Genomic DNA, 10975 nt, shown 5'->3' with positions numbered 1-10975 from the left:
TGAGAACCAATTGCAAATCGAAGGAGGGAACAGATCTGGGTTGCAAGTTCAGACGTCAGTTTTAAAAGAGTGTAGGAGATGGCCAGTCCAGATGGATTAACTTTATGACAGTCTCAATAGATGACATTTATGGCAGTCCTCGTGAATGACCTTTAGGACAGACCCAGTGGATGACCTATATGCCATTCCCAATAGATGACCTTTATGACAGACCCAGTGGATGAGCTTTTAGACAGACACAAGAGATGACCTTTATAACAGTACCCGTGGATGACCTTTAGGACAGTCCAATACAGAGCCTTTATGGCAGTCCCAATAGATGACCTTTATAACAGTCCCTGTAGCTGAAGGGTTACGAATCAGGAACAAAATAATGAGTAAACAGCAAGAGATCCTGTTAAAGATTTATTTTGTCGAGCCAGAGAACCCAAAGTCCAGATGCAGCCGTATAAAGACTTCTAGTGATGAAGACAGAATAAAGATCCTTGCGACGAGACAGAGGCTACCTGTCAAGAGACATGCGGTAAGTAATCCATACAACTCTTCATTCATATCCACCTATACAAAACCATCATAGATCCACTCATCCACCCACCATCAAGACACCCATCCAACTATACATCATTACCCACCCATCGACATCCGTTCACCCATTCATATTATATCCATGCATCAATCCATACATACATTGAGCTACCCAATCCCATCCAGCCTCATCCATTAATTCAGTCAAACAAATCCATCCTCACAAACCAGCCATCTACCCATATCAAATATCAACCCGCCCAGGACCATCATCTGCCCGCCCAGATCCATCACCCGCCCACCCAGATCCATCACCCGCCCACCCAGATCCATCATCAAGCCACCCAGATCCATCATCAAGCCTGCTAGATCCATCACCCTGCCATCCAGGTCTACCATCTGCCCACCCAGATCCATCAACCACCCACCCAGATCCACCATCCATCCATCACATATCCATCAATCTCTCATCCGTCCCATCTATTCTGCCAGCTCTCCAGCCATCAAACTCCTTCATGCAACAACACACAGCCATTCAGCCAGCCAGCCACTCATCCAAAGATCCACCCTCTAATCTATCAATTCATCGAATACCACCCACTCATCCATCCATCCATCAGAATTCACTCCCATCCACCAGCCATACATTCTGTATCCAACTATTTAACTATTCTTTCAGCCTTCCATCATTCAATTAGTCCATTAATCTGTCCATCATTCCATCAATCCTGTCTCTGAACTACAGCCTCTCTCTGTGGCAGTCGGACAGTATAGTGGGACCTAACTCTTGATGCTGTAAAAGTTAGACCACTCAGGAGGGACACTCCATCCCTGGCACATCTACTTCTTATCCTGTGACAATCAGATCTTGCAGTAGGAAGCAGTCTCTTCCTGACACATCCACCTCTTATCCTGTGACAGCCAAAGTTCACCACAGGGCTTTTCTCTGACACAGCCACCTCTTATCCTGTGACAGTCATATCTCCCAGAAGAGATCAGTCCCTCTCTGACATATCAACCTCTCATCTTTGAGACTCACAGGAGGAAACAGTCTCTCTCCGACACATCTAGCTCTCATCCTGTGACAGATCTCACAGAAGTTAGCATTCTCTCCCCGACCCATCCACCTCTTACCCTGTGAGAATCAGATCTCAAAGCACAGGAGAGAGCAGTCTCTCCATGACACATCCACCTCTTCTCCTGGGACATTCAGACCTTGCAGGAGGGAGCAGCCTCCCAGTCAGACCGCATTGGGGAGGGGGGCTCTCTCTGACACATCCATCTCACATCCTTTGACAGTCAGAGGAAGGGGTCAGTCTCTCCCAAACACATCTATCTCTAAGTATTTGACAGTCAGATCTCACAGGAGGAAGCAGCCTCTTTCTGACTCATCCACCTCTTATCTTGTGACAGTCAGATCTCACTGGAGATAGCAGTCTCTCCATGACGCATCCACATCTTATCCTGTAACAGTGATACCTATCAAGAGAGATCAGCCCTCTCCGACACATCAACCTCTCATCCTTGACAGTCAGATCTCACAGGAGGAAGCAGTCTCTCTCCGACACACCCAGATCTCATTCTGTGACAGTCAGACCTCACAGGACGGAGCAGTTTCTTCCGACACATCCACCTCTTATCCTGATCTCACGGGAGGAAGCAGCCTCGCTATGACACATCCACCTCTTACCCTGTGACAGTCAGACCTCCCAAGAGAGATCAGTCCCTCTCTGACACATCAACCTCTCATCCTTGACACTCAAAAGTCACAGGAGGGAGAAGTCTTTCTCAGACACATCCATCTCTTAACCTACAAAAGTCAAACCTCACAGGAGGGAGCAGGCTCTCCCTGACCCATCCACCTCTTATCCTGTGACAGTCAGACCTTACAGGAGGGAACAGCCTTTCTCAAATGCATCCACCTCATATCCTGTGACTGTTAGACCTCAAAGAAGGGATCAGTCTCTCATCGACACAGCCACCTCTTGTCCTCCGACAGTTAGACCTCACAGGAGGGAGGAGACTCTTTGTTACACATCAATCCCTCATCCCGTGACAATCGGACCTCACAGGAGGGAGCAGCCTCTCACTGACACCCTTTTCTCTTATCCTGTGACAGTCAGACCTCACAGGAGGGCAGTTGCTCCCTGACACAGTATCCTCTCATCCTGTGACAGCATGATCTTGTAGGAAGAGCAGCCCCTCTTTGACCCAGCTGCTATGAACTCTCCTCTCAATGTACGCCAAAGACTTTCAGCAACACAGAACATTTAGAACACGTGGCACCACACAAGCACTGGCAAAGCATATGGCTTAGACATTTTAGGAAAGGCTTTTTTTGCATTTCATAAAGTGCATGTTGTTTTTATTGTTGAGTGGGTGAATGTGAAAATAAGTCCCAGGGTGCTCATATCTACTGTCTCCTGCTGTCTCGTCCACTGTCCATCTCTCCTGAATCCTCTGCCCACACCACTTCTCACACCTGAGAGCTCTCTTCCTGTTCAGTCTCCATTCCTCAATCTAACCCTCGAAGCTTCTCTCGCCCTTCTCTCCGTCCTGCTGCAGTCTGGCATTGAAGCTGTAGACCAGGGGTCTCCAACCCTTTCTGTAATAAGAGCTACTTATGTTCAATGAAACTCTTCCAGACCTACTAATATTAGTGTTGGAATAGTGACCACATCAGACAATATTACATGACTGGCACCATATGCAAGGTTACTTCTAACGATAACCTCACTGCACCAGCGGTAATGTTAATAGACTTCGCCAGTACGGAATGCCTCCACATGGATAATATATAACAGCCACAGCTGCGATTCCCCTGGCACCAAGGTAATACCATTGGTAAATAGGGTTTCCAGTGCTACATGGTTTATCACTCAAATGTCCGATGTATATGTAATGTGGAACTGAAGCCTTTTTTTGCCAAATATCAGATGGGTTCTGAAAATAAACACCTTTTCTATCAAATATACATTCTCTATTTTGGTATATGTATATTTCTTCAAGCAAGCAAATACGTCTAATTTACTAGGCTGGCCTGCACACAGGAGAGCTACTCACAAATAGCAGGAGAGCTACCAGCAGGTCAAAAGCTGCTAGTCGGAGGAGCCTGCTGTAGACATTTGACGGTCACTGTTACAGGTCCCTGATGGGCAGCCAGCAGGGGCAGATTTGGAACAAAAATAGGTCCAGGAAATAAATAAAAAGAAAAGTGGTCCACATTTCTGGATGGCGACCTTTTGCAATCAGGGGCTCATTTTAGGAGAACTTCATGGTAAATAACGTGGACAGGAGTTAAAACTGCATTACTAACAAACCCAGAGGCTGATAGGGGCATATCAACAAGCAGGCGATAAAAAATTATCGCCGCTTTTGCGGCCGTTTTTGGCCGAAAAGCGGCGATAATTTTATCGCCTAATCAGCAAGGTCACGCTAACGCGTGAAACCTTGCTTTAGCGTCAGGATTCCTAGCGCCCAGCTTTGCATCTCTAATGAGATGCAAAGTGGGCGTTCCTGACCTGGCATGACAGGAGAAATGTCGCTAAGCGACATTTCTCCTATCAGCAAGCCCCACGCTATGAAGCAGAGCGTCAGGAAAAGTAGCGGTAACCCCTGTTATCGCTACTTTCCTTACGCCTGCTTCAGGACTGACTTAGCCATGATATCCTATGGAAGGTGGATATCATGGCTAAGTTTGTGAGTCCCTATCAACTAGCTAACGTGAGATTATCGCTGGGTTTCCAGCGAAAATCTCAGGTTAGCCAGTTAGCGCTAGGATTTTTATCGCTGATGAGATAAGCGTTGCTAATAGCATGCTATCTCAGCGATAAAAATAGGCGCTAGCCGGCGATAATTATCCTAGCGCTAAGTGCGCTTAGCGATAAGTATCGCCGGTTGTTGTTGATATGCCCCTTAGTGTTTCTATTAATGTGAGACACCTGCATGTGCATGCCAAGATTGGAGTAAAATCATATTTGAACATGGAAAAAATGAATGTAATTGAAGAGTGAAAAATATGGAGTGCCAAGACAGAGGGTTCTAGAATCAAAAGTGCACTGCTTCCCACTTGCCATACGCAGCCTACTCACTACAAGATGCCAGCTAGCCGCAGCCCACCTCCTGCAGTGCACGTGTTCATTCATTAAAAAATCTTCAGGAGAACACCCCCTTTATTTGGAGGCTCAAAATGTTTGTTATCACTGCTTCAAACCCAAAGCTTTCAAGCCGTCATGTGTCTGGCAGGAGTACCTCATTCAGTCATGGGTTTTACTTTGCATTCTGGTACTTGTAGTTTTAATGCTCAGTATAAGTAAAATGATACAAGTGCTCAAATCCAAATGAAAAAAAAGAGCGACCCACACCTGACATGGGGAAACCATAGAGTTGTGTGACCTTCCGCACTGAAAATCCTTCACTGTGCCATTTTGCCTTCTGTCATGATTTTGTTAACAGAGTCTTTCAGGCAGTGCCAAGACCCCACCTTTTGGCTGTTTCAGAGGGCTCTGGGATAAGAATTTATACTCATTTACAAAGTAACAGTAATGAACAGTGTGTCTATGGTTAATCAAAAGTTGTGAGGGTGGTGAGATTACGAGCTTACATAAACAGCTGCTTGAAAATTACCATATTGACACTAGCCAACTGGACCACGGTCAAGTGTGACACCATCCACCAAGTTAACATTATAACTTACAACATTTTGGGCCCCATTCACCAAGGTAAACTTAGACCGGAAGTCTAAGTTAAGACCTGAAGTCTAAGTTAAGACATTAAGTCTAAGTTAAGACCCGAAGTCTAAGTTCAGACCCGAAGTCTAAGTTCAGACCTGAAGTCTAAGTTAAGACCCGAAGTCTAAGTTAAGACCTGAAGTCTAAGTTAAGACCTGAAGTCTAAGTTCGGTACTCACAAAGAGACTTACTAGTAGTATCTTTCTGCCTGTTGAGCTTCCTCTCTCTGAGCGGAATCTCTGCTCTCGGGGTGGCTCACACCACAATCAAATATTAAGGCAGACAGAGGTGCAGGCCTCTACACATCTGGCCAGAGTTAGACACCATGACCTATATACTGCATGTTGTAGTACAACAAGCATTAGTGCCAAATGTAATGAAAAACATTCCAGTATCAAGCACGCCTGTGTGCAACTAAACATTGGAGTACCTAATGAGTGAGGGACACACAACTCGGAGGAAAAAAAACCAACAGCTACGGTTCAAATATAAGGGGATGAGAGTTGAGATGCAACACTCACCCCACTAACAGTGTAGAAAAATCCATCAATACACATTAACAATTACATCATCGTATTGCCCTACAAGAAGCAACCAGAAAATGAAAAGAAAGTTTGTTACAACATCTCTTCTTCAGTTGTAAATATATTAATGACTTATCTGTCCTGTCTGTCTTCCACAATATGTTAAAATCTGAATGTTAGTCACAAGTCAAAGACTCACATTTCCAACATCATACCAAACACTGTGAATGTGCTTTCCACCCTCCCCCCACCACCCAGCCCCAACAGAACGTCGTTAGCTCAAGAGCCAATGATAGCCATGTTGAACATACATCTATTAGGAGGAGGCTGAAACAAGCCCTTTCAGACCTTTCAACATGTCGCTGAGTGTGTTCGCGGCTTGCCCCCTGCCATGCAAATGAATGATCTGAGGAGGTGAAGAACTGAGAGGATTTACAGGCAAAGGATTACCATGTGTGGGATCTCCAGTCAAGAAGTAACCTCCAGATTCCGTTTCCCACCTGAGGTCCGCTTGGACATGGATTGCGCGTGGGAGCGGGATCTTGATTCTGTAACATGCCACTTCCTGGCCATCCCAACCTACGTGAAGATCTTAGGAACTCTACATTTCTTAGCTACTGGGTCGTTTCAGAGGGTGTTCAGTGACATTGTGGGCATTTCTCCATCAAGCCAGCCCCAGTGCTTGCATCAGGTTCTCCGCTGCATAAATAAAAGAATGCATCTCTACGTGCCACGTACACTGGCAGGAAGGCAAAGGGGATGCTCTGGCTTTTTCCCACTTTTCCTGCTTGCCAGGTGTGGTACGTGCAAATGATTGCAGTCATGTGGCACTTCAGCCACCTCACCATAAATCACACATCTTACGCAAGAGACACCGCTGTGGATGCTTTACAGATGTGTATGCAGCACTGGCTTTAGGGCAGTGTGGCCAGTGCCACTGCACAGGACGCCACGCTTGGAGGCACCAGTTGCACTTCAACCAAAATAGGAGATGTTATTCGCCTTTCACTTTCACAACATCAGTCGAAATGGGCCTAAAAGTCGGACAACTGCCCTTGGGTGGTTCCAGATGGCGATCATTGTTGCCAGAATGCTCAGAGTTCACTCCACTCTTACACAGCTGTCCTGTGCCCCATTAGCCATTGGGAGTTAAGTATCAATGGGGTGACCCGATAGACCACTGGACTCGGGTAAATAGTAGTACACAAAAAGATAGTCACAGTGGAAATTATTCGCGGGGTATCAACAGACAATACATGATCAGATAACAAAATACACTATGACAGCACCAAAAAATGACATACAGTAAATGAACAAGTTTTAATAGATTTAGAAGAAGATTGTCAATAGATCAATAATTTACAAGTCAAGCTCTAATTCACAATTCTGCAACTTTTAAAATATAGGTGCAAATAACGTGAGGTGACAAGTGCTAAGAGTGGGGTCAGGGCCAACTGAACGTCTTGGAGGTGGGGTCTTCCTCAGGACAGGAGGACATGTGAGAAGGGAGGGGGGACGAGCATCAGCAGGGATAACCCATGCTGGAAAACTGAAGTTGAGGGCCTTAACGGCTCCGAATGTTGCGGAGAGTATGCGGCATAGGATCAAAGTGAACTATGGTGGACTGAATTAAGCAGTCAAAATGGCACTAGGTTCATTAGTAACCTCTCGGCAAAGCGTCTGAAAACTCTGACAGCTAACCGAACTGGTGCTCATCCCCCCTACCTTCTTACATGTCCTCCTGTCCTGAAGAAGACCCCACCTCCAAGACGTTCAGTTGGCTGGCTCACAAAGGGGTCGGAACGTTGACTTTTCTTTCATTTTATATCAAAACTGGATGACAGTGAAATATTAACTGTGGCAGTTGTTCATGACTTCCACTGTCATTAGCCTTTGGGTCCTTCATTCGATCTAATGTTCATATCTTACCCTCTTCCTTCTGTGCTTGGCAATTCGAACAAACTTTATATAATGTTAGCGCTATGCAAGCACTTAAAAAAATCCCTTGGCTAATGTAAAACATTACAACAACTCACAGCAAACATATAAGGGCCAAGCAAACATGAATATATATGAAAGGCACTTTATTATTATGCCTGTTTTTATGTATGGGCTATGATTACTAATATAAAACAGTAGTATACAGGTATTCATGGTGGCAACCATGCTCCTAATATATTAAAATAATTGTGTGGCGAATCAATCTTAACTTAAGAGTGGCATCTCCTACTAGAATCTGTGGCTTTCCTGATGAAGGTCTGCTGTTTGTCCAGACGCGAGTAGACTTTACGTCATGATGAAGACCTGATGCAAAGTATTAATATTCTAAGCCACTACCTGTACGCCAAACAAAATATTTGTGTCATAGATAGAGACCATCCGTGTGTATATATTGATTGGGCATATGTTTGAGTAGTTCAGTCTCCACTTATTTATGTATAGTTAATTAATGTCTAGGCATCATTGGCCACATCTGTCAATATTGTTGTGTGATTGTTTGTTTGTATGAAGGTATGATTGTTTTGCCACACAATGATTAATATATTAGGAACATGGTTGCCACTATGAATACCTCTATACTACTGTTTTGGATTAGTAATCATAGCCCATACATAAAAACAGGCAGAATAATAAAGTATGTATTTCATATATATTCATGTTTGCTTGGCCCTTATATGTTTGTTGTGAGTTTTTACAATAGCCAAGGGATTTTTTAAGTACATTAGCCCTTTCCCTGCCCTTGAAGCTGCCATTAACTGCAGGGGGGCCTTTTTTAGGTCTCGCCTGCGCAGCGCACAAAGGAAAAAGACCTTTAGCAATCGATTTGGTTTTGAGGCCAAAAACGTGCACGCGTTGCATTGCTTTCAATGGCAACACGTGCACGTTTGGCGATTCCCTTGCAGGAGTGAGCAGCGGCGCCATATGTTAGCAATTATCGCACCTTGCTGCTCGCTCCCGCAAGGGAATCAGACGCAGGCCCCCTCCTCACTCCCCTCCCCCTGCTGCCGCGCGAGGCGCGCGCGCTTGTTTTCTTTAGTTTTTTTTTGTGACCAGCGAAAAAGGCTTGAAATTCTCTTAACTCGTTTCATTCTGCCACTTCACCAGAACATTTCCATGGCAATTAAATTCAGTGTTTCACATTCTCCTGTTGTGTAAATGTGGTTCAGTATATTTTGGGGGTTCCCTCTGGATTTCGGGGTAACTCTAGCTTCTTACTGGTTTGATGTGACTTCAGAATCGCTGTACGAGCCCTGGTCGCGTTTCACGTGGATGCAGACGATGAATGCCCCTTCGCGCCACTCCCGCGCCACTCTCCCCTCCCCTCATCTCATTATCAGCCCCGCTCCATGAAAGAGTGCTCTTCGATGCTTTCAAAGCACACCAGGGTGCTGACCGCCATAGGGGCGCTGGTGCTCCCTCCAGCAGTCTCCATATGACTGAGGTCCAAAGAAGAGTCTGTGGGGGTGCAGTGAGGCACCCGAACAGTACACAAAAATGTTGCACACATGCATGATGAGGGCCGGGCGCAGCCCGAGGGCTTAAATAAAGGTGTTTAGACTGCTCGTGGTCAGAGCATGTTAAGAACCAAACCTGAGTGCTGCGTGTTATTAGCCCTTAGCTGCAAGATCCAGGGGGTGCCCACCCTCCCCCACTTCAGCTCACCACAGGGGCGACTACATTTGTTTTTGCCCAGGGCGCTCCCTGAGAAAAAGCCAACTGTGAGTGCAGTCTGTGCTACCTGTGCCACCTCAGGGGGGAGACTGCAGCTGCACTGGTACAGCACATATTTTATGCATAATATGATTCTCCCACACAGGGTGACCCTATAAAGGGTGCCCTACACCACAGACAGGGGGCACGGCACACGGTCTGTAATTCAGCAGTAGGTAGGAAAAGAGGCTGGTGACCGGAAGGGAGGACAATGGGGCTTGTGAGAGATGATACCCAAGACACGGTGACAAGAAGGGGCTTGCTGTACTCCCAAGACGTGGACCCAACCTTTATTGCTTTGTCATTTAGTTTGCCCTACAGCTGGGGTGTCCAAAGTAGGTTCAGGAGGGCTGCATCCATGGCAGATTTTTAGAACATCCTCATAAAATTAGATTTTGTAGCTTACATATATAGTGGCTATCAACAAAGGCAGGCATGGTTCTGGCCACCCTGGACCTTCTTTGGTCCTGGCCGCACTACTTACCCACGCATACCTACAAACCCCCTTCACATTGTTTTAAGGCTGTCCACATCTTTTACTTTGCCCTGACTCTTGCCATTGTGCCATCTCAGGGGTCAAGTCAGGACTACAAGTCCCATGATGCAAGAGTAAAACCACCACTGGGTGACCTGCTCTCAAAAAATCATCTGAGATTACCCATACTTCTCTAACTTTTCCACAGTTGTGTTTAACGCGTTTAGCGGTGGCGAACAGTGGCAGTACCCGGATGCAGAGCCTGTCTAGCAGCAGTTAACAGCGGCAGTAACACGGATTTGTTTTCTACGAAAGGAAGGTGAAAGGAAAGCAGCCCTTGGAAGAGGTGGTCGCAAAGGTTTTGGGGCAAATGTTGTTTCTCCTAATGGAATTGTGAGCAGAGCTTGGTTTATTGATGGGCTGGGCAGAAAGTCATTGTCCCCAGCCACCTATCTCGGTTTCTGCCAATTAGGTTAAGGCCACTCAGCCAGGCGAACTCTTTCCTCCCCCCAAAATCCTCATCTGTAACCCCCCCCCCCCCCCAACACCGCTTCACTGTCAGTCCACCCTCCGTGGTGTGCCTCGGCCTGCTAAGCGCAGTACTGCTGTCACTACTGCAGGACAATCCGTCCAGTTGTGGCATAAAATGTCCAGCGACGACTTCTCCTCTGTGCCCTTGTACAAATCAAGGTGGATCTCCATATGTAGTGGGAGGAGATGCGGCGCTAGGTATAAAGGATCTTTGCTCACTGCTTTGACTGTTATACAGTTTGCTTTTTTATATCCCTTAGTACCATTTCTAGGGTCGTTGTACTTCAGAATCTGACCAACCTCTACGGTTCCGAGGTACTAGTTGACTGGGGTTTAGTTAAATTGGTATGTTGACATCGGGGGTTTACTTTGACTCAACATACTTTGATTCTGGGCAAATCACGTAATTTCCCGGTTCCTAGAAAAAGTGAATGTGTCCCTCTGTAATGGCGCTGGCGCTCATGTCAAGCGCTCTGATT

General features: G+C 46.1%; 1 protein-coding gene across 1 annotated transcript in view; it reads left to right on the top strand.

Moving 5' to 3' along the window:
- Positions 1-450: 450 nt before the first annotated feature.
- The window catches only part of LOC146813697 (solute carrier family 22 member 7-like), a 452780-nt gene continuing 442255 nt past the window's right edge, over positions 451-10975 (top strand). The window contains exon 1 of the mRNA XM_085609110.1: positions 451-523. The gene's annotated coding sequence lies outside the window, so the exon portion shown is untranslated. The remainder of the gene's footprint in view (positions 524-10975) is intronic.

Source organism: Triturus cristatus, chromosome 6 (assembly GCF_964204655.1).
Source record: "Triturus cristatus chromosome 6, aTriCri1.1, whole genome shotgun sequence".
NCBI lineage: Eukaryota > Metazoa > Chordata > Amphibia > Caudata > Salamandridae > Triturus > Triturus cristatus.
The sequence above is the reverse complement of the archived record's forward strand: the minus strand, read 5'-3'. Positions and strand labels throughout refer to the sequence as shown.